Source organism: Myxocyprinus asiaticus, chromosome 29 (assembly GCF_019703515.2).
Source record: "Myxocyprinus asiaticus isolate MX2 ecotype Aquarium Trade chromosome 29, UBuf_Myxa_2, whole genome shotgun sequence".
Classification (NCBI taxonomy): Eukaryota; Metazoa; Chordata; class Actinopteri; order Cypriniformes; family Catostomidae; genus Myxocyprinus; species Myxocyprinus asiaticus.
In genome coordinates, this window is record NC_059372.1 from 17,775,492 (window position 1) to 17,803,133 (window position 27,642).

The 27,642-nt window shown below is 38.5% G+C and overlaps 1 protein-coding gene across 2 annotated transcripts in view; it reads left to right on the plus strand.

Moving 5' to 3' along the window:
• Positions 1-27,642, plus strand: part of LOC127420129 (zinc finger protein castor homolog 1-like) — a 320,096-nt gene that overhangs the window by 175,778 nt on the left and 116,676 nt on the right. The window contains exon 4 of one of the 2 annotated variants that reach the window (XM_051662147.1): positions 14,997-15,054. The gene's annotated coding sequence lies outside the window, so the exon portion shown is untranslated. The remainder of the gene's footprint in view (positions 1-14,996; positions 15,055-27,642) is intronic. The other variant, XM_051662148.1, reaches the window with a different exon arrangement.

Genomic DNA, 27,642 nt, shown 5'->3' on the forward strand with positions numbered 1-27,642 from the left:
CAGTATGCAAATGTCCTGTATGAATGGAATACCCGGATATATTGTATTAAATGTGCAGCATACAATACTTTTCATTGTGACAAATGAACCAAAAGTTATTATAGCCATGATTTTTAACATCTATATTTTGACTAATTTTTGGATTGGACTGCCAAATGTTTACATTTTTAAATGTTTAAAATTTAATTACAAAATATTATTTTTCAAGATACAGTAGTAAATGGATACCAAACACATAACACAGTGAGGTCATGTGACAACAATGTTGCATGCTGCTACTGTTTGAAATCTTTAGCATTGCATAATACCTACTGTTTCACTTATAATGTACAGTATTTACAAAATAGTAGGTAATTGTAATGCATACTGCATGGTATTCAGTAAACAGTAAGCTAGTATTCCCTTCCGAACATGGTCTCAGTCTACAGAAACTTTCTCTTCAGCCCAGGACCACTTTTAAAAAGACTCTTCAGAGATTTTACAGTATATAAACCTATTGTACAAAACCAACTTTATACTCTCCATTTTATACTTGCAAAGATTAATCTATGATTGACCATTAATAATGCCAAAAATTAGCATAGATTTACACAAGTGTGGATATTTTAGTGGATTTCAGTAGTATTTCAGGATATCCTGCTGGAGTCCACACTTTTTGCCCTCACAGCATTGACAGCAGCATTCGTGTAGAGGGACACCTTTGGATCTAGTCGGGCCTGTCCTCATATGTCATATTGATCCATTCCAGCAAGTGTAACTCACTGCAAGCTCACTTTAACTACTGCAGCCTCTGAAAAAAGCCAATCATTTGCTTTATTTATCACAATGTATGGCATGATATGATTATATTCACCCTTAAAGGCTTAAAGGTGCTGTAAGCTACTACAACACATAAAATGCTACTATTACCTTACAGATATCACTGAAATAGGTGTCTTAAGACACCTGTCTCTGTCACAGCCCTAGACACTATAAACAGGTGAGAGTCCTACTCTTCATTCACTCAGTTCAAGTTTGTTTAACTGTGTCCTGCGAATCCATATGATGAGAGGATGTGTGACCTATAGAAGATCGAAACATCACATGCTGACCTTGGCTCAATCCAAAGAATACATATTTCAAAGCTGCGTGTTTTATTGTTGCAGGAAAGTGAGTAGACAATATATTTTAACTAGAGCTGTAAAAATTATTGCGTTAACGTATGTGATTAATTTAAAAAATATAATGCGTTAAAGTCTGCCGGCTGATTAATATTGTGGAGGATGAGAGTTTTGAGAGATTTAATGCCAACTGCAATGAATATGCAAAAGTTATTTTAATTAGTCAACCTTCCAAGGGAAACATTTAGTGTTACTTGAATTGGTGCTATTTTAGTGCATTTCTATCTTTATACTGTGGAAGACTTTGTTTGGAAAATGTTTATAAAGCATTAGATTGTTACACATTGTTTTGATTTCTTTGCTATGAAGGAAATAAATCATTTGGACAGGAAAATAAGTATATTCAGCACTTTCAGCACTTTCAAAATCTGCGATTAATTGCAATTTACTATGGAATTATTATTATTATTGCGATAATTGCGATAAACAATTTTAATCGACTGACAGCACAAATTTTTACATTTTGAATATAATATAATTTGTTATTTGTGATGTATTATTTACTTACACCAGAAGTCCTCCCGCATGACATAATATCCTGGTCTGTTGCGTTTGCATACTCAAAGCCTGTTGCGACCACCCACTTAGCCAAACAGAAACTCTAACTGTCAATAATTTTGCATATTTGGGTTTAATGACATTAGAATTGCTTACATGTCTTTTGAGGTCACGGTTTTGAATATAGAAGGTGTAGCTGAAGGAATCAGTCTAATTCAGTGGCAAAATGACCAAAATTGCAAACAGCACCTTTATTTAAGCTGTAACTTTCCTCTTTTTCTCGTATTTCTTGTGTTTTGCTGTGCTGACATGCAAGCAGCTAAACAGCCTAAAAAAGTATCTTAGAATTAGACCTTATTTTTTAACTCAGGCCAGCAGGGGAGCTAACCCTGATTACTTTATAGGGCAACTTTGCTAATTGGATGGTGGGATACATAAATAATGACACTATTGATGAATAAGCTGATTGATTAACAAGACGCACTGCTGATGTGATTTTGTTTTTTGTTACATATATTCCTTATAAACCCCTTCAATAAACATTAGCTAGCATAATTTGTTTTAAAATTAGGTGAGCTCTTTCAATATTTTTAATCTGTGTCTCGAAATGCTATGTAAAAAAAAAAATATATATATATATATATATATATATATATATATATATATATATATATATATATATATATATATTATTATAATTTTTTTGTTTTTTTTTAATGTTATTGGCTGTTTTATCACAGCGAGCTGCACACCATCACAATTTAGCTTCCCTTGAACTGGACTTCTAGTTGTCTATTCCGATTAGGATTAGTATGTGTCGCACTGACCCAGGCAGAGGCAGGAAAGGGCTTATAATCTAATAAATCTAGATAAAACACTGAGATTGGTTTACTGAGGAGTAGGATTTAACGCTGACCATCGCAGAGTGACACGGGGATTAGCCAGGCTTTCTGTGCTGCGATCTACAGGCAGAGGGCGGCCACACGAACCAAGAGGGAGTGTGGAGAAAGAGCAAGGTGGCCCAGGCTTTATATGGCAGGATAGACAGTGAGTTTAACTGGTAGTGACAAGGTCAGGGTAAGGCTTGTACAAAAAGGCTTTATTCCATAGGCAGATTAAAAGGCTGTTCCTTAGTTTTTATACATTTGTATCTTGTAGGACATGTTGTGTTAATCCAAGCAGAATTGGAAGCGCTACTGGTGGGAGGTGGAGAGAGGTGCTGTTGAGAGAGAGACTTTGTGGGAAATGGATCGCTCACATAAGATTGGACTAAAAAGACTTGGCTGAATAAAATAATTATGAATCATCTGATGTCATGTATTTATACTTTTTGAGCATTTACCATGCTTTAAGGCAGGTTTTGTTGGTCATTTGGAAGAACTTTGTTTGACATGCTTGTTGAGTGATCTAAAGGTGCATGTGTTTCCTTCCTCTTACTGTTCTCTTACGTTAATGCTACCATATTTTTGTGTGTTGGCTGTGTGTATCCGTGGCAACAGGCCAGGCCCAGGCATGTTAGAGGTCTCTTATTTATCTTGGGCTTGAACTATACTGTTTGTCTTCATTATTTATTATGTAAAATGGTCTTGAACTTAAACACATACAGTTTTCCTGTATGGTGATGTGTTCCATATAATGGAGGAATTAATGTTAAAAGTATTTTTTTTTTCACTTACAAAAGTTGTACACCTAAATAAATTAATACAACTAATAAAAATAGCTTCTTTTTAGATGACGTCACAACTGTCAAGTTGGAGCTTTCATAGAATTATGAGTTTACAACGATTTCAACAAAGGTGTATATGCTTTTTTCAAGTGGGAATCTCTTAATTACAGTAATTCTGACATGACGTAAACACCATCCTATAGACAGTATAAGGAGGAGAAAACAGACCGCTCATAGAAAATAAATATGATACAATTTTTCACATCTTATTGTTGATTTTGATGTTATTAAAACTTAATCTTGGCAAACAGTTTTGGAGATTTCAGGCTTTCCCCATTCAAGCAGAAAGGTGCTATACTTCCATGACCAGAAAAAGCTTCCTGGTGGTGTTGCCAAGACAGTTGCCAAATGAACTTGCTTGCCTCAAAGAGACTATTCACTGTATCTCGGTAACGCCCCTATTATTTTCGGTTGTGGAATAAATGAATGATGCTTGAATAGGCTATTTCTTCAATGGCATTCATAACCGAAAACATTTGCCAAAAATTTGATGCTGCATCCATGTCAAAAGGTGTCAGAATACAGTCCAAGACAAATATCCTATCAGCCAGCAAAACATAAACAAAAAGTACTTAATTCATCTTCATACCTCTGTTCGAAGTAAGTTGTTCTTTTGCTAGTCTTTTAAACTGTGACCTAACATTTTAATATTTGAGTTTAATAACAATTCAAAGAGCCGCTCACTATCTTAAGAAGAGGAGTTTCAAATGCAAAAGAGCACAGCTCCACCAAAATGGTTTGCCTCTTTCCTTCGGAGACAGTTAGCAATATCATCAGGCAATTAAGAAGAAAACGAGAAAGAAATGGAAAAGCCAATTACCTCTCAGAGTTAGCTAAAGGCCATTTAAACAGCGTGCCCATGACATAATATTGTTTATTGTAAATATTATAGTCAGAGACGGAGTGAGCCTGGCGTGAGAGGGGGAGAAAAAATAGCATCAGTCTGAGACAGAGAATAATTTATTAAGATCTGAGATGCGCCAATTATGTGGAAAGGACCAAAAAGAAAAAAAATAACTCTCCAGGAAGCGCATACATGATTGCAATCTTGATTAAATCCCCCTGGATCTAATGAGTTGATTTTCTGCTGTTAATATTGCATTGGCTGATGATGGATTCGTTAAGATAATGGAACGGAGCTAAAATATAAATGACTCACTGTCAAGGAGCAGATTTTTGTCATTTTGCGCCTGACACCTCCACCGTGGGGATTTGTTTAGGCTCTTTTTTGAGCCCAGATTGGCCAGACCTGGAATACTAATTTTCTGCTGCCAACACTCCAAAACGTATTCCCTCCCACACGCCTTGTTAATATCCTCTTTTTAATCAGAATAGAGGGACTTGGGATGAAACATTACATACATACCAGTTTCATACCATGCACCCATCAGCTAATAAAAGCCATTTACTGTCTAAGGGGCCATTCACACATTACACAGTCTTGTGTCTGTTTTCCCATGTGTTTACATTAGGTGGATATTTCTGACTGACGTGATGCGTATTATTTTGTGAATGTGTGAATGAGTACCGCCAAGTACTGCCAAGTTTTTTTAGCAAATCTTTGGAACGTTCTCAGGCAGGCTGGGCAGCTATTTTTCTATGTAAACATGCGGCATACAAGCACATCTCCTATCTACTTGAATGGGGAAAGACCGAAATCTCTAAAACGGTTGGTCAAGATTACAATAACAGAACATATTTCAAATCAGCAGTAAAATCTGACAAGACTGGTGTCATAAATTGTGCTTCTTTACCTCAGATTACGCAAAAAATGCAATTGTCCCACCCTGTCTAGCTAATGCGTATGCGCATACTCGTGTTTTAGGCAATGTCTGTACCTAAAAGGTGATTGGCTTTTATCTGTAAGCGGGAGTTCCTTTTCTATATCCACTGACCACTGGACATTCCAATTTCTACCATTCATTTTAATAGAAGTGGCCCGTCTCTGCTAAATAGTTTTTAGTATCACGTCTCAAAAAACAGTGTCAAGTTAAAAGCAGTACAACATTTAATAACGTGTCTCAAGACACCTGCGATTTGCTACATTTTTAAAATGGACATTTAAAAAAAAAACTTTTTATTTTTGTCTCTCCGATGCTGTTTTTGTGATCCACTGACAAAATGCAAGTGAGTTAGGGAAGGCCATCGGGGTGCTGATGAACTGGTTGGATTGACTTGTTTCTGGATATGAATAAATGATGCTCCCTTTCTTGGGCACAGACCTGGCCTGCTGGTTCCGCCTCACTTCATATTAAATGGCCTGTCACTTAAGACAAAAAGACACATAAAATGTGCTCTGTGTAGCATATTGATCTCTCACTATAGTTGAGTCACACAAGCAGGTTATACAGATGTGCAGAAGAAACGTAATGCAAAGAGCATTTATAACCAACCCTGGGAATTAGTGGAGATTACATACTGGCATTGATAGCGGTGAGGCAGAGATCATGAATCAGAGTGAAAGTGGGTAGTTATGGTAACATGGCTAATCAAATGTGCCAGGGATCTCAGTGGAAATGGAAAAGTTCAGTAACGGAGTGATATATGAAAGCATAAATATAACAAATTACGCTCGGTGAGATTAAGTATTTTTGTATTCAGTATTAAGGATTATTGTATTTCTATGAAAGTCAACATGAAATGCTGTTCACAAACCATTTTGCTTCAGCAATCTGATGTATTTCCCAGTGAAACAGGGTATTCCATGAGAAAAATGTAGGGCATTGGCTGATGGGGACTTGATTTTATCCACTGGGAATTGATTGGATTGTGAAAAGTGGGCGGTACATACCAATTGAAACCATGTGATTTAAGTGGAGGGGTTACCTAACCACGCATGCTGCAAAAACTTTCCAGTGACCAAAATTTGTCTTCTCATTCTTTATGCAAAACGAGTGCACAACGCGGAACAACCAGAGCTAGACCTGTCGTGATTATTAAATAATCTTCTGGCCGATTATTGTTCACTTTAAATTCCAATCACATTTTACTGTCCAAATAATGGAATGAATGACGCGCTTGAGTGTCTCATTAAATTGAACTCCGACCGTCTCACTGAGCCACACTGAGGATCGCACTGAGTGCAGCTCCCGAAGAGCACGTGAAGATTAACTGCTTCTGAACCGGACTTAAATGCTGTGATGCACGCACCATCTGCGGATGTTTGCGCCAAACTCCCGCGAAAATATAAACGAGTATTTTAGTGAATTCAAAACTTTCTTTAATTTCTTTAAACTAATATTTTAGTGAATTCAAAGCTTAGTTTAAATTAATGATCGTATAATGGCAAATGTTATTTGTCTTTGTGGGTTCAAACATGCAGTGGAACCCTGTGTCATGAATGAGATGATAAAATGAAGAAACACAGGATCTCAAAGGTCTTTCTTCACATGAAGTAAGGGCTCACGGGTTTAATCAGAAAGTGTTAAAGTATAGTAACGTGTGAAAGTGAAGAATTTTGGAAAGAAATACTTTATTATTGCATACTCTATATAATCGGATCTAATCTAATCTAATCTTATAAAAGTGTGACGTGGAGGAGGGCATGGCCAGGCCATGACAATGCATGGCCGGTGCTGAATCAGCTGATCAGCGGAAGAGCGAGATAAAGGGGAGCCGGAGGAGCCAGTTCAAGAGATAGAGAGACACACGTGGCCGCGTTGCATTGTGTGGCTGTGTTTGTTTATATTTGTTTTATGTTGGTTTAAGTTTACCATTAAACTTGTTTATGTTTACTGTTCAGCCATTATGACAAGTAATTGTCATAATCGTGAGAGTCCTAAAACAGACAATTAATCGTCATAATCGCAATTATTTGTTTGACAATTAATCTTCAGACAAATTTCATAATCGTGACAGCCCTAATCAGAGCCAATTAGATTACATTTGATGTTTAATATACAGCTTTGTGGAGCTGGGTGATGGACCAATAAGATTTTATAGTGGGCGGGGTTAACCAGCACAAAGCCGTAGAAATGGAAACTAAGCAATCAGCAAAATGTCCTGTCGCTCATCGCTTGTGGTGGCTGCAGCTAATTTAGACAAAAACTCAAAAAATGTACATGAATGAAACAAAGCTTTTATTGCTTGTCGCTTTATCGCGTCATGTCTGGTTAGGAGATGTGTAAGAGTGATTGTGATGGTAGCCGAAATTGAAAGTTGTTTTGAAGTAAATTATTAAAGGTTATGATTGCAAACTTGTTTTTAAATTTGATATAACATGAACTAATGAATCATGCAGAATAAGACCTTGAGCTTGTGTTTAGAAGGTAATTTGGGCTAAATTTGATATCACTTAAAGGTGTTGCTTTCATTTCAGTGTTTATATTGTGCCGTTAGATGTCACGAGATGAGCTCACTTCCCAAATGTCTTTGCTTTTCTCCTGATCATCTTAATCGCAATTGTGGTCGGTTTTCATGCTCTCGCTGACCTTGACTCCCCCATCCTTTTCTTTTTCTCTTTTTTCATATTACTGGGGAAACCGTGTGATAGAAGCTCACCCACAGCCCTTTCTTCCATGTGTCACTTTTTTGTCTTGTTACATGGTTTTGCTAAAAAGTTCTTTAATCAATCAAGTACGAGGCAGAAAATAGGCTTTGTCACGGCCTGGCCCAGGGTTGTGTGATGCTTACTTTGCATACTGACAGCTCCTCAAAAGGGCCAGAAAGGAATATTTTACAGGGAAAAGAGTGGTTTCCATGGTGCTGGCACTTGTTGCACATCGCTCACAATTCTTTGCTCCCACGTGAGCGCCAAATTTCAAAGAGATGGACGACAAAAATTAGGGCAGGAGGGCAGGGTGTGGAGCAGAGGTAGCTTCCCCCTGGTCCTGTGTCCTCCTCTCCAGCAGGCAGCAGAGAATAGGGCCAAAAACTGACAGCAAAAAGGGGGGCTTTCTCACCTCTGTCAGCTCTGCATAAGCAGGGCTATTAAGTAAATGTTCGATTTTTCATTGTGCCACAGTGGTTGAAAAGGGGCTCAGAGGGGGAGTATGTGAAGTATGAAAAGGTCTGAGCCAGGGAGGAATGGCTAGATGCTTTAATGGCTCCCAAAGTATGTCGTCTGAATCATGTAATTAGCGATTAGCGTTTATTTGGGCCATGGCTGTTTAGAGCAAGGGTTACAGAGTTTCTAATTTTATAAGTTACAAACACAGCCAGGAAATGGAAACAATAGATCGGCCGTAAATCCCAACTAAGAGGACAGAGTATTGTTATCTCAAGCTGTTTTGTATGCTAGTTTGAATGTGTATGTTCCTGTTTTTAATTATTAAACCTATGGGTCCTCTGTGGATTCGCTGGGAGCAGCTAACTTTGGTTTCGGATAGGAAGCTGACATTGTCATTTTTGTCATGTTCACAGGCTCTGGGGGTTTGTAAAAAATTCCAGTTCTGTGGAAAAAAAAAAATCTGTAATGGATGTTTTGTTCAAGGTGTGATAACCGCATTAACAGAACTTGCTCTCCTGGTCTGTGTGCTTAGAGGTATATTTCATGCCTAATTTGATGAGCATGATTTCTCATGCTGTTCTTTTTGTATTTCTGTCTCAAAAGTGGCTTTTTCTTTGCAATTCTTCCCATAAAGCCTGCACCCCTGAGTCTTCTCTTTACTGTTGTACATGAAACTGGTGTTGAGCAGGTAGAATTCAATGAAGCTGTCAGCTGAGGACATGTGAGGCATCTATTTCTCAAACTAGAGACTCTGATGTACTTATCCTCTTGTTTAGTTGTATCTGGGCCTTCAACATCTCTTTCTGTCCTTGTTAGAGCCAGTTGTCCTTTGTCTTTGAAGACTGTAGTGTACACCTTTGTATGAAATCTATAGCCTTCATTCCTCAAAACAATGATTGACTGACGAGTTTCTAGAGAAAGCTGTTTCTTTTTTGCCATTTTTGACCTAATATTTACCTTAAGACATGCCAGTCTATTGCATACTGTGGCAACTCAAAAACAAGCACAAAGACAATGTTAAGCTTCATTTAATGAACCAAATAGCTTTCAGCTGTGTGTGATATAATGGCAAGTGATTTTCTAGTACCAAATTAGCAAGTTAGCATGATTGCTCAGTGATAAGGTGTTGGAGTGATGGCTGCTGGAAATGGGTCCTGTCTAGATTTGATCAAAAATAATTTTTTACATCAGTAATGTCCTGACTATACTTTGTGATCAGTTGAATGCCACTTTGGTGAATTAAAGTACCAATTTACTTCCGAACCAGCAAAATCTGTATATTATTCCAAACTTTTGGCCGCCAGTGTATAAATACCTGTATAATATATACTGTATAATATTACACTTCAGATTGTAATATATGTATATCGCATTATTGTGGCAGATGAGTTGAAAATTGATTAGACGATCAAAAAGTGGCTCTAGAAGTCAATGTACTATTGTTTGTTTTATTCCCATATTCCCATTTGTTATACTAATAACAAAATAAACCACAAAAAAAAAAAAAAAAAAAAAAAAAAATACAAAGGAAAATCAAATGTTAACAGAAAAGAAAAATGTACAGCAAGTCATCAAAACTCCATTTACCCAAATGCTAGCGAGAAAAGGTGCACTTTCAGCCGACATTTAAAATATCTAAAGTTGGAGCAAATTTTATGTGGAGCGGTTATTCATTCCAACGCTTCGGGGCAGCTACTGCAAATGCACGATCGCCCCTTAGCTTCAGCCTAGACCTGGGAACAATCAGAACCATCTGGTCTGAAGACCTAAGAGACCTTGAAGGCTTATGTATGTGCAGGAGTTCCAACAAATAAGAGGGTGCTAACCCATTCAGAGATTTAAAAACAAATATAAGAATCTTAAAATCGATTCTGTATCAGACTGGCAGCCAACACAAAAAAGCTAAAATAGGGAAATATGCTCTCGCTTACGAGTGCACATCAGAAGCCTAGCAAAATCACTGAAATACACAACTTCTTGCACTGAAATCAAATCAGTGGTGAGGACAGGTCATTAAAGGTATCTTCATGATACTTAAATAAATAAAATAAGAATAAAATCAATTTACTGGCTTTTTGTTGATGTGTTTATAGAAAAATTTCTGTATTTACACATAGAAGTCAAAGTTGTTATCAGCTAAATAATGTTAGTCATTTTTTTTTAACATTGTTAAAGTAATTTTTTTTTATGACACAAATGGTACTGTAGTTGTTTTGTAGAACGACCCTTTTGATTCTTTTCTGCAGTTATGTCTTCTTCTCTGTTTGCAAAATGACTTGAAAAGGTGAAGGTTTTATTTATTTATTTATTTTTTGCATGTCAGGACTACTTTAAACAATTTGCAATAATCTCCATAGCATCATCACCACCCGCAATAACAAACAAGGTTACTGCTATCCTTCAACGTGTTATGTCATAAACATGACCATTCTTGTGTTTTTAGTGCTGAAAGAACAGCAGTGCTCATGACTTTTGTAAAAAAAAAAAAAAAAAAAAAAAGAAGAAAATTATTTTGAAAAATGAAAGGTCATTATTTAGAATTGAAAAAAAAAAAGCCATCATTTACTCGCCCCCATGTTGTTCTAAACCCATATGACTTACTTGTTTCCGTGGAACACAAAAGGAGATGTTAGGCAGAATGGTAGGGACTGACAGCCTCAATCAGCATGCACTTTCATTGTATTCAAATAAAGCAGCTTCAACATTCCTGGAACAACATAAGGTTGAGTAAATGATGACAGAACTTTCATTTTTGGGTGAACTAACCTTGTGCTCTTGATTAAGTTTCTTAACTAATAATACTAACCGATCGAAGTTAACTGTGACAGGAACCAAAAGGTAGCATCTAAATGTCATGTTTTCATGTCAGCCGTCTGCCGCATAATTTCCCCACTAAACAAAGCCTAGTTGTATGTGTCAATAATTGGCGAGTGAGTTTGTCTTTGAGATCCTCGGCAATCTGCTGTCAGTCTTCAGCAAAGGTTAAGGGGGTGCTGGGATATCTTCCTTGATGGCGTTTTATCATGCGAGGCATGCCCTGTTTCCTGATGAATATATTAAAATTATTACTGTGCAAACAGACTTTCTAATTACTGACCTGCTTGCCATTGTACTCTGCGTTCTTTTTTCGTGTTTTTTTTTCTCTCTCTCTCTACCTAGCTCGCTCACTCTGTCTTCATGCCTTGTTTATTTATCTGCACCAGTGAATACAGAATAGTCAGAGCAATGTCATTTCCATCCACATGAAAATGATTTTGAAAATGCCAATCTTGCCTATTATACAGTGTAATTACAAGTCTGTTTTTTTATCATATCTTTAACCAATAGGGAGACCCTTGAGAGGGCAAATATCTCATCTAGTCATCATGCACTATGAGAAAAGCTTTTTTGAGATGGCATGCTTTAATTTTAGTATTTGGCCAGTGCCATATAAGATACAGAATTGTCTCATAGAAAATCACAAATGAGATCTCTTAAATATCTCAATTGTTTCCCTCTACAGCAGTGAGATTGAATGGAGAGCAAATGGGGACTTTTGCTCCTTCTCCTCAGATTTTTCTCCTGAGAAGACTAATTATCCCACACGTGTCTCCTCTAGCGTTTCAGAATAGATCTTAACCATGTCTCAAACTAGGTTTGTCTCTTATATTTGATGGAATGAGGAATGCCACACTTTCTCGTGTGAAAAAAAGAAGGAAAAAAAAAAACTTTCCAATGTTCAATAGATAACCATAAATGTAAAAAATGCATTTCATTAGCTTCTCTATAATGTTTGCATTCTCATCACATTGGTGAAGAATGTGAAATATGGGGAGGATGGAAAATGTTTGCATTCCCCTCCATTTCAGATCAGCTTTTGTTCCTTCTGAACTGGTTAATCAAGATAGAAATGCAAAATTTTATTTTTGGTCTTTTTTAACGTACGCCCTGTCATTGTGCATGACGTGAGCCGGCATGTGTGCTTTGCCAAACATGTTATTAAAGTCACCTATTTGCCGGCACAGAATGTGCCACTTCATGCAAAAGGGCAAGCCTGTTGTTTATTTTGCGGCGGAGATGTTGCGCAGGGGTTTGATCTGGGGAGTTGATAGGAGCAGCAATTTAAAGAGAGGACACTGCAGCTCCCAATAAAAACAATTAAAGGAAAATGAAAGGCAGCCCCTAAGGGTTAAAAATAGAAAATTAGCAACATGGATGCTGGAATGCACGGCTCCCCCTCGTCCCAAATTTACGGGGCCTGCATTGTTATGTACGATCTGATCTGCCAGTTCCTCCTCTAAGCTCCTTGTCACATTTTGACTTAATGAAGTGCAACTTAGAAGGGAATTGGGTTCATCATGCTAGTTGCACGATGCTCCCTTGTTGTAGCAAACAGGGGCGGCATGGGACCGGAGTGCTACAGCGCAAGTCGTTATCATTCCGGTCAGTCTGTTTAACACAAAATTAAACAAAGAACTAATTAGTGCCTTATGAATTAATAACTGCACTGTTGCAGAGTAGAAGTAAGGTTGCTGAGGGGAGATATAAAATAAGTAGGAAGATCAGGTTAGAATTATTATTACTTTTTTGGTTGTCTGTGCTCTCAAGGTTAGGAAACTTTACGAGTTGCCAGTCTCTCACTTGTGTGTTTATTTCCCTATGTGTGTGTGTTTACACTGTTTCTTCATAGTATATAGCTGAACTGTTCACATGCACTGACAGATGTCTGGGCTTAAGGAAATCTTAAAAAATTAGCCTGTCCAGTAGACCCCAACCAAAAATGTCAACCACCATCTCATTTTATGAAACTGATGATAATTCAAATGAAAAATTCCAGATTACAAGATTAGGTTAGTTAAAGGTGATGTGTGTAATTATGTTAAAATACATTCTCAGGGGGGCCTGGGTAGCTCAGCGAGTAAAGACACTGACTACCACCCCTGGAGTGGTGAGTTTGGATCGAGGGTGTGCTTAAGTGGTTCTCGCTCTCAATGGGGTGTGTGGTAAGTTGTGCGTGGATTGCGGAGAGTAGCATGAGTCTCCACATGCTGTGAGTCTCCGCGGTGTCATGCACAGCGAGCCACATAATAAGATGCGCGGATTGACTGTCTCAGAGGTGGAAGCAACTGGGACTTGTCCTCCTCCACCCGGATTGAGGTGATTAACCGTGCCACCACGAGGACCTAGTAAGAAGTGGGAATTGGGCATTCCAAAATTGGAGAGAAAAGGGGATAAAAAAAGACAAAAAAGTGCATTTTGTCAATGTTTAGGACTACAGTATGTACACACACTGCACTACTACAATACTAGAATATAGATGATCTCAAACCTATTAGACTTGGACCCAAACACACAAAACAAAAAATTTGATTTTATGGTCAAACAATCTTTAAACAGTCTATAATGTGATTCATGCTGTATGCAATCAATGTTGGGTAACTTACTTAAAAATAGCAATCCACTACAGATTACTAATTATTTCACTAAAATTGTAATCAGATTGCTTCACTAATCACTTCATTTAAAAAAGTAATCACATTACTAATTACTTTTAAGTTACTTTCTAAAACACTTTTCCGCTCAACAAATTCAAAATAGTGTCTATATTTCTTCCTCGTTCATTGTTACACACAAGTCATACACTCAGCACCTCACATTTCTCCTTCACAATGACTCGTTACGGGGCCATAATTCATGTATTCTACATAAATAATATGTTAGAAATAAGCATAACCCTATAATGTACATAAAAGTAGTTAAATTAATTGAAAGTCAGAAACTGTAATCTGATTACAAGAATTTAAAATGTAATGCATTACACTACTTTTTTTCTAAAAAGCAATTTTATTACATTTTTATTACAGTAACTAATTACTTTGTAATTGGATTACACACAACACTGTATGCAATGTTTAGATTATGTTTGAATTTGACTCAAATTCAACACATTTCTGTGTTTGAAGTTATTAAACCACAGGAATAACTAAGAATTACTCTGCTGTCTGCTCATCTCATAGCGTTAAACAATGCTTATCTCTTGATCTCTCTTTTTCTCATACACGCTCAGTTAGGCTCTGCTCTTTAAACCACATATATCAGCAGACATTTCATCATTTATGTTTGCTTACAGAGGAATCAGAAGAAAGTGGTCACAGTTGGCTTGGCTTTACTGCCCACTGTAATATGAGTGTTGTGCTGGCCTTGGTTAATGCATGCCTGCCAAGGTCATAGTGGCTAATAAAATCCTCCCTCAATCAGATTTTAGGATTACTGATTCTAAGTAAATTATCATCGGCAAGCCACGTTAAAATATTTGCTAAAAAACTGGCTAAGTGATGGCACACCTGCTCTCCCAGGCTCACTAGAGCAATGCATGGAGATGTGTGTGTGTGGGGGGCGGGCGGATTCTGTCACCTGTCAGTCCCCACCAACTGCGACTCCATACAGTAGCATTCTGTGTGTATGCAATGGGTCACGGCGGGAGCCGTTTGACAGCCTTGGACACTTTTGTTCGGTCAGCACTGAGTATCTGCACAAAGAATACTAAAGGGGATGGCATATCTATGTATTTAGACAACTCAGCCAGTATATGCTCTGTGTGTATATGTGGGTATTAGTGGATTGCCTGATAAATAGATGTTTGGATTTTATTTACTCTGACATTTCCCCCCTCTATATCTTGCAGATGAAGTAAGCCTGTGAGTAGAGCGACTTGTTCTGTCAGAGAGAGAGAGCGAGGTACGGTAAGCACAAACATTAACTTCACTCCTTTTGTTCAACCCTCCCAAACACACCCACACACAAAAACACACACTCATCTTGAGGACCAGGTCTTTAAAAATTCATTTCTCAACTTTTTGTTTCATTCTGGTTAAAGGGATAGTTTTTCAAAAAAAAAAAAAAAACTGTCATTATTTACTCACTCTCATGCTATTTCAAACCCCTATGACTTTATTTCTTCCGTGGTGCACAAAAGGAGAATTTTTGAAGAATATCCTGGCCGCTCCAGTGAAAGGGTACTAGGGCTGTCACACTCTAAAATGACAAAAAAGAAAAGCACCATAAAAGTATCACAAGTAGTCCTTCTAAAAATCTTCTCCTCCCTATAAAATATGGCACCATTAGATGTGCTGCGTGGAGTTTCAGATCAATGACATTTGGTCACTAGACACATGAGAATCAGTAGTGTTAAGCGTACATGTTACCACTTTTGTAGTCCATACTACTTTTGTAGTCCATTTCAGAGATTTGATACAGGGAAAGATTTGCAGTGAATAACAACTTTAATTTAGTCTGTTCATAACAAAAATGTATTGTATGGTGACTGAATACTGTGAACACAAGTCATTTGGAACACTTTTATGGTGCTTTTTCTGTCATTTTGGAGCTTGGTAGCCCCAGTCCCCATTCACTTTCATTGTATGAAAAAGAACAGCCAGGATATTCTTCAAAAATTCTCTTTTTGTGTTCTGCATAAAAAATCTAAATCACACAGGTTTGAAGCAACATGAGGGTGAGTAAATTATGACAGAATTTTCATATTTGGGTGAACTGTTCCTTACAAGGTAATATTCTAATTTATTCCACACTCTTTTCATTTCACTTTCAGTTTGTTTTGTTTGTTAAATGTGCATGCAGCTTAGCAAGCATTTTTCCATTATCATCACATTTAGCACTTGACAGCTACCATCCCGCTAAGCATAAGATGCCACACATCATTAATACAGCTCATGGAACTTTGAGGACAAAGTAAAAACTGTAAGGATCATTCTCCGAGATGAATGACACTGTTTTCCGTTTCTAAGACAGTGGCTTTGCCTGTGGCTCCTGAGTCAGGAGCAATCTTAGCATGGAGGAGTGATGTTGTGTGTTGTCTCGCGTCAGTCTCGAGGTCATCTTCATGACCGGGGGTGCTGGCCTGACCATGATACGCGGCTCACAGAAAGCAACACTCCTTTGTCCTGCCAGTGTCTTTCAGCGCAGGGCCAAACACACACTTGCAGCATCAATCATGGGCAAACTATGTCTAAACAATGTGTCTGCACCCACCAGCAGTCATGCATGGCTGGGCATGGAATGTAGAAAGAACAGTTTAGATCGTGCTCTTAGTGTCAAACGATATGCGGATGAGATGTTCTCCGATTCAAACATCCTTTTTCTTTAGAGCCTTTTAAAATCTAATTTTCCTCCTGGAGATAACAGCGTTTTGTTAAAGGAACAGTTCATCCAAAAATGTAAAATCATTTACTCTCCCTTATGCCGTTTCATAACTGTATGACTTTTTTTTTCTCTTTAGAACATAAAAGGGGAATTTTTGGCCACTTTTTTCCATATAATGAAAGTGAATGAGGACTAGGGCTGTCAAGCTCCAAAATGAAAAAAGCACCATAAACGTCTCCTAAAAGTGGTCAATACGGCACGTGCACTATATTCCTTTAATCTTTTTTTGTTATTCACTGTTGCACTAATAATCTCTCCCTCTAATGTGCAGTTAACTGTTGCAGCCGGATCATTGAGTGAGTGAGAACCGGATCAGTCTGATTTGTGAACAAATCATTTAGACTCGATTTGTGAAATAGATCCACTGATTCTTTGGAAAGATTAGACTCAAAAGAAATATTCTACTCATTGGCTACTTCTCATTGAAATCTCATGAACATACCAAGAAAAGCTAGGGTGAATGTCAAGATTATCAGTAAATAACTTTAGATTTAATCTTCACACAAAGCTACAGTTTGGCTTCAGAAGACTTGGAATATAGCGCACGAGTGGTATGGACCACTTGTATGATACTTCTGTTGTGCTTTTTTGTAATTTTGTAGTTTGACAGCCCTAGTCCTCATTCACATTTATTATATGCAAGAAAGAAGCAAGAAATTCATATGGGTTTAGAACAATATAAGTGTAGGTAAACAATGAGAGAATTTTCTTTTTTTTTGTGTGAATTATTCCTTAAGAGTGATGTTTTTCTGTGGCTTGGCCTAATAAACCAGATGCTTTTGGGGTTCCTCTTCACATTTAGAAAGAGGACAACGTGCCAAGCCAGGCAGCCCCAGCATCATGACCCAATTCTCTTCTCACTGCAACCTGAATGGCTGGAGTATAGTTAGCTTAATTGGGTTTTGATATATTTAATTCAGCTAATCAGCCCAACTGGCTCCGACATGGGGCCTGCATGCCTTTTCCCTTCCCGCAAAGCTCTCAGAGACCAGGCGGGTGCAGCGCAGAAGCCTCTCAGAATGGATTCCCTCTCAAACAGTGGGAAGAAAATTAAACTGCCAAATTTGTTTTTGTTGGTTCAGGCCTTCAGCAGGGAGTTGGAAGGCTTTTAATTGTGCTTGCTGTGAAAAATTGGATGAGCTGTTTTTAAGACAACAAAAAGCGGGCAGCGGGCCAAACTGGGCCATTTCAGAGATCGCAAGGGTCAAATACAGCAAAGAGCAAAGACAGATTGCCCTGACTACTCTCTTTTATTTAAGTAATTACAGACATTGGTATATTAAACACTCTTTTATATTGCTAAAGAGAGCTTGTTTAAGTGTCTGCGCTGTAAATCAACAAAGTTGAATTGTCAGTTTACTCTGCCTCTTTTACTTTTTCATGCAGCATTTCCCTACTGAAAAAAGAGTCTAAACTAGCCTAAGCTGGTTTACTTTGTCTCCCAGCCTAGTCAGGCTGGTCTGTTTGCTGGTTTTAGAGGGGCTTGGGGCAGTTGTCAGCAGGTCAGGCTGGGAGACCAGCTTAAAACAGTGAAAACTAGCTTGGCCAATCTTGGGGACTAGCTTAAAACAGCTAGACCAGCTTGGCCAAGGTGGTGGACCAACTTATAACAACTAAAACCATGCTGGTAGATCGGCTAAACCAGCTAAGACCAGCTCAGGCTTTATTTTTTAACTTCATATATCACCCCAAACTGTGATAACAAAAAAGCCATCACATCTTTTGTATGTCCTCCCCTATTTACCCCTATTTTTTCTCTTTTTCCCTCGATTTATTTGGCCCATTGAATTTTTTCCAGTGTGTCAAAACAAGAAGAGGCTACATGGAAACGGCAGCCCTGTGTAAATATTTATGATGTAACATCTCCATGTGAATAGATTTTCCCGCTAGCCCATCCATCAAACCGCCACCTCCTCAAATCACCCCCTCGAACCCCCCAACACCCGGCCGCCACTCAGGCCGCAGGAAGCCAAGACAGGAGCATCGCGTTCCCCTTGAGCTCAAAGTAATTGTTCTTCTTTTGAAGCAGGGCCTCTGGGCCACCACATCTTTTGAGACTGCCATCCCTTGCCTTTCACAAGCACCAAAACTTCAAAGCCCTTGGGCCTTTTGTCTCAGTGGTACGTCCACTGGCCCCAAAAATGGTGCAACAGGGAAATGTGATGTAGGTCAAATTACAGCAGTTGCGCTTGTAAAAAGGGAAATTTCTTAGCATGTCAACGGAAATCCTTGGTTACCTCTCATGCAATTTAGCTGTTTGTAGCTCTAAAATGAACACTCCTTATGCCGCAAATGCGAGAAAAATTTTCTTTAGCTAGTAAATAAAACTCACCAATTTTTGGAAATGTCAACAAAATCCATGGCTTAAAGGAATATTCCAGGTTCAATACAAGTTAAGCTCAATCATCAGCATTTGTGGCATAATTACCGCAAAACATAATTTCAACTCGTTTATAATTTAGATTAAATGATTAGATTAAAAATGGAGGTTACAGTCAGAGGCATTTACAGTGGAAGTGAAAGGGGCCAATAGTTGAAGGGTTTAAAGGCAGAAATGTGAAGCTTATAATTTTATAAATGCACTTGCATTAATTCTTCTGTTAAAACTCATGTATTATTTGAGCTGTAAAGTTGTTTAAATCATCATTTTTACAGTTTGTTTAGGGTTTTAGGGGTTGTTGACTACATCGTCATGGCAACAAAGTTGTAAAATTGGCTATAACTTTACACAGAAAAGGTTAGTAAGTGATTTTATCACACTAAAATCATGTTAACGCATATTGTTTATTTCTTGTGGCTATACTTTTGAAATAGTATCTTAATGTTTATGGATTGGCCCCATTCACTTCCATTGTAAGTGCTTCACTGTAACCCAGATTTTTGCTTTTTTTTTTTTTAAATAAAAGGCAGGGCAAGTCAAAATTAATTTTAGTGGTGATCAGTATTATGCCACAAATGCTGTCGATTGAGGTTAACTTGTACTGAAACCGGACTGTTCCTTTAAAGGGATAGTTTATGCAAAAATTTTGATTCTGTTATAATTTACTCCCTTTCATGTTGTTCCAAACTGGCAAGATCTTTTTTTCCATGGAACACAAAAGTAAATTTTCAGCAGAATGACAGCCTCAGTCTCCATTCATTTTATTGTATGGAAAAAAGTTGCTCTGAAAATAAACCTGAAGAGACTGAAAAGACTAACTTTCTGCCTAACATCTTTTTTGTGTGCTCAAAGTAAGAAAATATTGGCAGTTGTGGCAAAAATTTAATTTTGCACTCTATGTGTTTTTCGTCATGTTAATTATTCTTATCATGGACCGGAATCCCACAGATTTCCAAAAGTAACATCACCATGTAGTTCCTTATGAAAGCTTCATGTACTGTACATGTGTTGTACTCATGCTGAAACAATTACAGGCTTTCATGAAACAAAGTCTCATTACTTAGAGTGCTCAACAACAACAACAGGCCATTGATGTGTACATCTAAATCAGCAAACACTCTTGAACATAGGAACTGCTATAATTAGAGCAAGTTACACTGTAACCGATGCATTGTCTGAAAATTTCCTGGGAATATGCTGCATTGCAAATCCTTATGTCAACCATGACATTGAAAACCGGAATGAGCACATACAAATATAGGGACCGCAACCATCTTTGTGCAGAAATTCATCTGTTATGTATGTGCCTGGCGAGACAGGTGTGGTTTAAGTTTGCGTCTTCCCGGATAAGGTGGATTACTGCCTTACTCCCTTTATGTATTTTCTCTCTGCACTGGGTGGGAAATTAGGTATTGTAAGGTATCTCAATGGAGCGATGTTACAGTTCCTCTCCATGCCTTTTTTTTATCAGAACAGACGGTTGCTAAGATGTAATTATCACCGTCTTTGCTGATAGACTGTTCTGAGGACTGAAAAGGTAATATGGATTATCACAATAGTTGTACAGCTCAATACTGCTATCTAACTTTATCCATTTATCTGCAATGATGGGAATCCTTTGTGTCGTGCAGCAGTGTAGCATCTATCTAAATAATAAAGGCCATTGTCTCCCTGTTGAAGAGAATGGATTGTCTTTTTAATTTCACCACAGTTTTTTTATTGTTAATATTCAAAATGTGACTGCTTAGTGCAGATGAAATTGAAATATTGGACCCAAAACATACCTGGGAAAACAGCAAGCCAGAGAAAGATGCGGAATGTGGCATAGAAATCATAGAGATTAAATTTTGGATACTATTACTATTGTGGACCTGTTTACATTTGGTATTGACACCCATCTAGGGTGATCCAATCACAAGTAGTCCGGCAAAACAGATCATTGTTTGCACCTGGTCGTAACATGCGTCTCACATGCATCTGTGATCAGAATTATTTGTTATGGGGAGGGTCAATGATTTCGTGACATCACTTCAAGGAATATTCTGGGTTCAATACAAGTGTAGCTCAATTGACAGCATTTGTAACATAGTGTTGATTATCACAACAATTAATTTAAAAAATGTTGGTTACAGTGAGGCACTTACAATGGAAGTGAACGGTGCCAAGTTTTTGGGGGGTTTAAAGGCAAAAATGTGAAGCTTATAATTTTCTAAAAGCACTTACATCAATTCTTCTGTTTAAACTTATGTATAATTTAAGCTTTAAAGTTTTACGGTCATTTTAGGGTTTATGTCGTTACGTCGTCATGGTAATGAAGTTGTAAAATTGGATATAACATTACAAAGAAAAGGTTAGTAAGCGATTTTATCACACTAATATCATTGGCCTCTTTCACTTCCATTATAAGTGTCTCACTCTGTAACCGAGATTTTTGTTTTTTTTAAAGAAAAGGAAGGACAAGTTGAAACAGTGGCATAACCTGGATCTTACGAGCCCCAGTACAAAGCACCTGACATTTTGGATTTTGATTTACACTACAAGTGAAAAGTGGTCACATGCATTTATGACTATCTCTGAAAGTGGTTCAAGTGATCAGATCCCAAACCGTTTTGTACTGCGTTTACATTTGCAGATTGCTTAAAGCGGATGTTAATAGTATGTGTAAACAGACTCACTACAAAGACAGAAATGAATTGTATAGTTCTCTTGTCATTTTTGTGTTGGTAAGAGGAATAATATAGCTTTTCAGAGATGCTCTTTAATCTTTATCTTTCTAGCATGTGTATGCATTTGTGTGACACAAGTACAACGGGCACTTTGAAGAATATAGATAGCACTTTTTTCACCTCTTTCTCACATATTTCAAGTGGCTCTTCTCTCTTGGCAGATCCATTGAAGCTTTCAATACCTTTCTCTCCTTCTGCGTACATGCTCCTTTCTCAGCGAGCAGGAGGGTTTTACTTTACCCCTTTGTCATCCTAATTGATTGCATTAACCTTTTGAGTATTGAATTTCCCCTGCATCACACAGAGCACAATGTGGAATATTATCATAATCTCTCCAAGTAATGGACACAGGGCAATCAACGATGCTTTAGGAAAAGTACATCTTTGAAAGATGGAACGGCATATTATTTTCAATCAAAAGGCTGCCCTGGACTGGCAGGCTTTAAGAAATTTTGACGCTCTCATGAAGGGGATTATGTCTTTTTATGTGCCCAACAGTCTTTAAAACATAAGCCTGGTTAGCTCAACTAAAACATTTTCCCTTAAGATCCCTCTTATCTTATAATTGTGATCTATCTCGGTATGTGTGAGAAAATAAAAATGTTGTATTATAGTAAAAATTGTGCATTAGATAATGACATCATGATGGCTCTCTTTTGGCTTTTCTTCAAGTAATATACATTAATATATGTTTTTATATAAATGTTTATACCCAGATATACATATGTTAAAATAAATCAGTAAAAAGAAGTTGTGTGATTTTATCCTCCAAAAAACAATGTTCGATAAAAGCTATTAACAATGTATTAATCATTTTTAGATTATAGTCACAATAAACAATTCTTCCAAGTAATATAGTTCTTTAGCCAAATTGTAGGAAGTTAGGAACTTAGCACATTAAAATAGAATGTGCGGTCAAAGGATGTGTTTATATATATAATTTCTTATTTTATCATAGTTTTACATTGTAAATGTATTATTTTGTGAAATTACTCATTTTCTTATTTTCACTGTTGATAAAATATACTACCTCCTCACATTCACAAGCTGTTTGTGCAATAAATCCAATATTACCTGTTTAAGTAATAAAAGCTTTAGTCTGATCAAATGTTTTGGCACTAAGACTTTCAGTCCAAAGTACCATCACAGCAGGCTTGCTTTGAATAGAAATTCTATCAAATACGTTTTGAAGTCAAAACAAAGTAAGAAAACATACTATTCTACATGTACAAAACGTGACCTAATACATAGAGAAGCCTAATCCATATAATGCGCTTTATGCTCTTGGTGTGTAATCGTTGGTGCGTTATTATAATGAGGAGCTTCCTGTGTTGAAAAAGAGGTAGAGGATTTCTATTGATATGATAATTTGTGTTTTTGTTGGTGTGGGCGTACGGCCCGGCCACCCGCTCACCTGAAAAGACCCCTGCAGTGTTTTTCTCTTAGTGCTAGTTTAGAGTCCTAAGGATGAGGAGATACTGGTGTTAAAGGCAAGATTAGCCCTCAGTTTACTTTGCAATTGCTGGGCCACATGGTTTTAATCCCCATTACCCTCTTTACATTGGCCTGTCAGCATTTAGAGGGATGTGTAAGTTCATTTTCTGGTAGATCACCTCTACAAGGCACTCAGACATGCACATTTACATCATCCTATCAGTGTCACAGCCAGAGTGGATATTTAAAAGGGGTCTTTCACGCAAAAATAACATTTGTGTCATTATTCACCCTTATGTGGTTTCAAACCTTTCACAGTGAAAGTGATTGATGAAAGAGGTTGTCAAGCTTCAAAAGTGTAAAAAAACAAACAAAAAAAAACATAAATGTATCATAAAAGTAGTCAATACATACCAAGCCTTAAGTTGCCATATACGATTGCTTTGTGTGCGAAACTGTAACGTTGGCTGGCTACAGGTAGACGAAGAGAGGATGACAATGAAGTGTGATGATCCCAAGTGCAGTTTATTTACAAAAGTGATATCCAAGAACCCTAACTTTAAATGTGAACAAAACATAAACATGAACTTGACTTGACATGACTTGGCTTGGCTTGGCTTGATTATGACACAAAACATAAACATGACTTGACTATAGAACCAACATTACACCAACAATACTCGACAATGGACAATGGCAAACATGAGGGTTAAATACTAGGACTTGGGAGAACACATGACTATGATAACCAATGAACACTTAAGACTCTAACCAAGATAACAAGACTGCTAACAACCTAATGAAACAATGAACCAATGGGGACAAGACACAAGAACATGGGAAACACATGACAAGATCACATGACAAGGAAAGAGGAACAAACATGGCATGGAACTAATTTAAAGTAAAAGACATGAACAAAAACACATACAATCCTGACATACCGCACCCAACCCCCCCCCCCCCCCCAGAGGCAGCTACCGATGCCCCAAAACAAAAACACAAAGTTCAAGAGGGAGCTGGGGGGTGGGGGGTGGGGGGGTGGCAACTTGACCTGGTTACGTGGCAGGACATGGAAACATGGTGAAACAAGGTGTGGGGCGTGGTCTGGTGAAAACATGGCATGGAGCATGAGACCAGGGTGGAGCTTGTGGGGAGTTGAGCCATGAGAGGCTCGAGGGGCGGAGCCATGGAGAACTGGATACCCAAAGAGTAGCTGAAGACTCAAAGGGCCAGGGTGTAGCCAGAGGCAGGGAGGACCAAGGCGGTGCCGTAGGTTCGGAGGAGCAAGGTGGAGCTGGGGGATCGGAAGACTGAGGTGGAGCTGGTGGGGCTGAGGACCAAGGTGGAGCCGTAGGGATGGAGGTCCCCGGTGGAGCTGAATGATCGGAGAAATGAGGCGTAACCAGAGGATCTGAGAGCCAAGGCGGAGCCAGGTGACCGACAGACCAAGGAGGAGCTGGAGGGACGAGGGACCCCGGTAAAACCGACAGGCTGAAGGACCGCGGTGGAGCCGAGGGAATGTAGAGCCGAGGTAATGTCGAGGGATCGACAGGCCAAGGTGGAGTCCAGGGCTCGGAGGATCTAGGCAGAGTCGGAGGTTCGAATGTTCTCCATGTCTGGGATATCTCAGAGGGCGATGATCAAGCGGGTGGCTTGGGGGGAACCGGCTGATCAGGAGAACTCAGGGTGGGCACAAGGGCGGGAACCAATTCCAACTCAAATAGCCCAGTGAGAGATGGCTCTGGAATGGACGAGGTTTGCAACACTGGCTCTGGGATGGATAAGGCTTGCAACGCTGGTTCGTTGGCCGTGGCAGACGTGGGCGTTGGCTCGTTGACCGTGGCAGGCTTGGGCATTGGCTCGTTGACCAGAGGTGAGCCTGGCTGTGACATGGCATGGAGCAGGCTCAGGCGCAGTTGAGACATGGCATGGAGCAGACTCAGGCGCGGCTGTGACATGGCATGGAGCAGACTCAGGCGCGGCTGTGACATGGCATGGAGCAGGCTCAGGTGCGGCCATGACATGGAACTCTGGCTCGACGGCCGTGACGTGGGACTCTGGCTCGTTGGCCATGACGTGGGACTCTGGCTCGGCAGCCATGACGTAGGACTCTGGCTCGGCAGCCATGATGTGGGACTCTGGATTGGTGGTCGTGACGTGGGGCCAATTTGGTTGCTTAGGAGACCTGGCTGGTGTCACTCAGCACACCCTGGGATTCGAACTAGCGAACTCCAGGGGTGATAGCCAGCGTCTTAACCACTGAGCTACCCAGGCCCCCATTATATCTATTCTTTTTATTCTTTTTGTGTAATGCATTGTTTGAAAAGCGTGTTTTTTTTTTGTTTTTGTTTTTTTATATTTCCTGGAGTGTTGGTTATTCATGTTTTTGAGACGTTACAGACATTACAGCTGATTTTCTGTAAAGCTGCTTTGGAACAGTGTATTAGGAAAAGCACAAATAAAAACTATACAAATAACAATTATTTGACTTGATTTGACTTTTATGTTATAATGTTTTTTCTACTTTGGCAGCAAAATCTTAATATTCTCTCTTTGCACTGCAAAAAAAAAACAAAAAAAAAAAACAATTGATAGCCAGTGCTAAAGCATTTTACCAATCAGAAATTAGCATAATTAATTCTGATACAAGTAATGGCCAGCATCGTCCAGTCACTGCCAACCACATTTAAATAAAATTATACATGATACATTTTTAATCTAACTGCTGATTACAACTATCCCATGTCTGCCAACCATGTTAAAGTGGTTTAAACATCATATGCAGCCTGAAACTGAACTTTTGGTCGGATGTTAGAAGTGAACTTGGCTTCATAGAAAAGCTATAGGATGCTCCCTTGCTCCTAATTAAGTGAATGACTTAACCTCCAGTCTGTCTGCACTGGTCTAAGAACAGTTCGAAATGCAACATATTTTCATTCTAACTCCATATAAAGCCTCTAAAAGCAAAATAAATAAATAAATAAATAATGTCTCAATGTGAAATTGCACAGTAAATATAGGATTTCTAATAAAAAAACTTGTACTTTTGTACACTATAGTGTACATTGCGTTTAGCAGCGTGATGTTTAGCGATAAATGGCTCAAATTAAAAAAATGGCATATCGGATGAAACTTACAGACTCTAATCTTTTGCCTCAAATAGGTTTCAATGTAACAACTTTATTAGGTTTTTTACCAGATGTAGTTTTGTTGTTTCTCCCAAAGACAAACTCCGCTGTGATCGGCACCATGTTGTTTTGTCACATGACTCTGTACGTCGAAAGTTGTACTCTTTACTAACAGCCCAGAGTGTCCTGAACTGAGATCCATCAGTTTAAATTAATTAAAATGATGCGTTGCATATAGCAAAGCCAAAATACAACGTCCACACATGTGTACGTAGCATCACACGAGGTTAATATGATAACCTTATATGAATGACCTTAAACATCCCTGAACAAAGCTGTACCTCATATCACACTCATCAATTCATGTCAAACAGGGACACATATGCAGGGGAAAGGTATCAGTACTGCATAATGCCAGGCTGATGCTTTTGATTAAAATGGATAAAAGTCAATGCTTTGTCATGCCCCCTCATTGGAAGAATAATGACATAAAAACATCCTTTCAACAAAAACACAGATTCTATTTGTGATGGGGCATGGCTTGTTGAATTTCAGCATCCTAACAAAAGGCCACATTTGTGTATGAAGCTGCTCCACTCGCAGCCACCTGGCTTCTCTCTCACTCTCTTTTGTATTTCAGGATTTATTCAACAAAACACTGAAAACTAGAGCACTAGAAAAAGCTAAACTGACTTTTCAGGTTTTAATGGGAGAGTAAACAGCAGTACAAAGCATAAAATTAATTGATTGTTTAGCAACAAGGAGTCTGTGTTATCACGTTTCCCTGGTAACGTGAAATTATTGTCTTGTTGCTTAGATGAATTGAAGCAAAACATCCTTTAATTCATACCAACTCTATTATGTATTATTTTTTTTTATATTTTTTCAGACAGGAGAGAGAAAAAAAATAAATTGAAAGAGACCCTTATGTGCAGGCAGAGCAGACTTATGATCAATAATTATTGTAAACAGGGATGCAGTGGCTTGATTTGTTGGCTTCACGTTTGACATTCAAAGATACAGAATGCTCGTATTTATAGAAAAAATGCTCCGATGATGAACAGTGGTGCCAATATCTCAATTCTGGGCGGTGATAGGTCGCAGGGGCCATTTCGCGTTAGTTACATGCTACATAAACTGCAAAACAAACTGGAGGTTTTGGGTGAACGATTGGTCAAGGTCAATTAATAAGACGAAAACACTACACTGTGACTCATCTCACTCCTGGGTCCACCACCACCGATGTCTATTTAATGAGGGCCCTGTCCATTCAGCGATTTCATACGTGATCATGTGATACACCCGCTATACAGTAGAGTTTCACACAAATGTTCAATATATTGCAATTTCACAGATCAAGGTCATCCAGTCGATCAAGTTATTTTTATACTCTGACAGTGAAAAATCCTGTCTGGGTGTCAATCCCTCATTCAATTCATT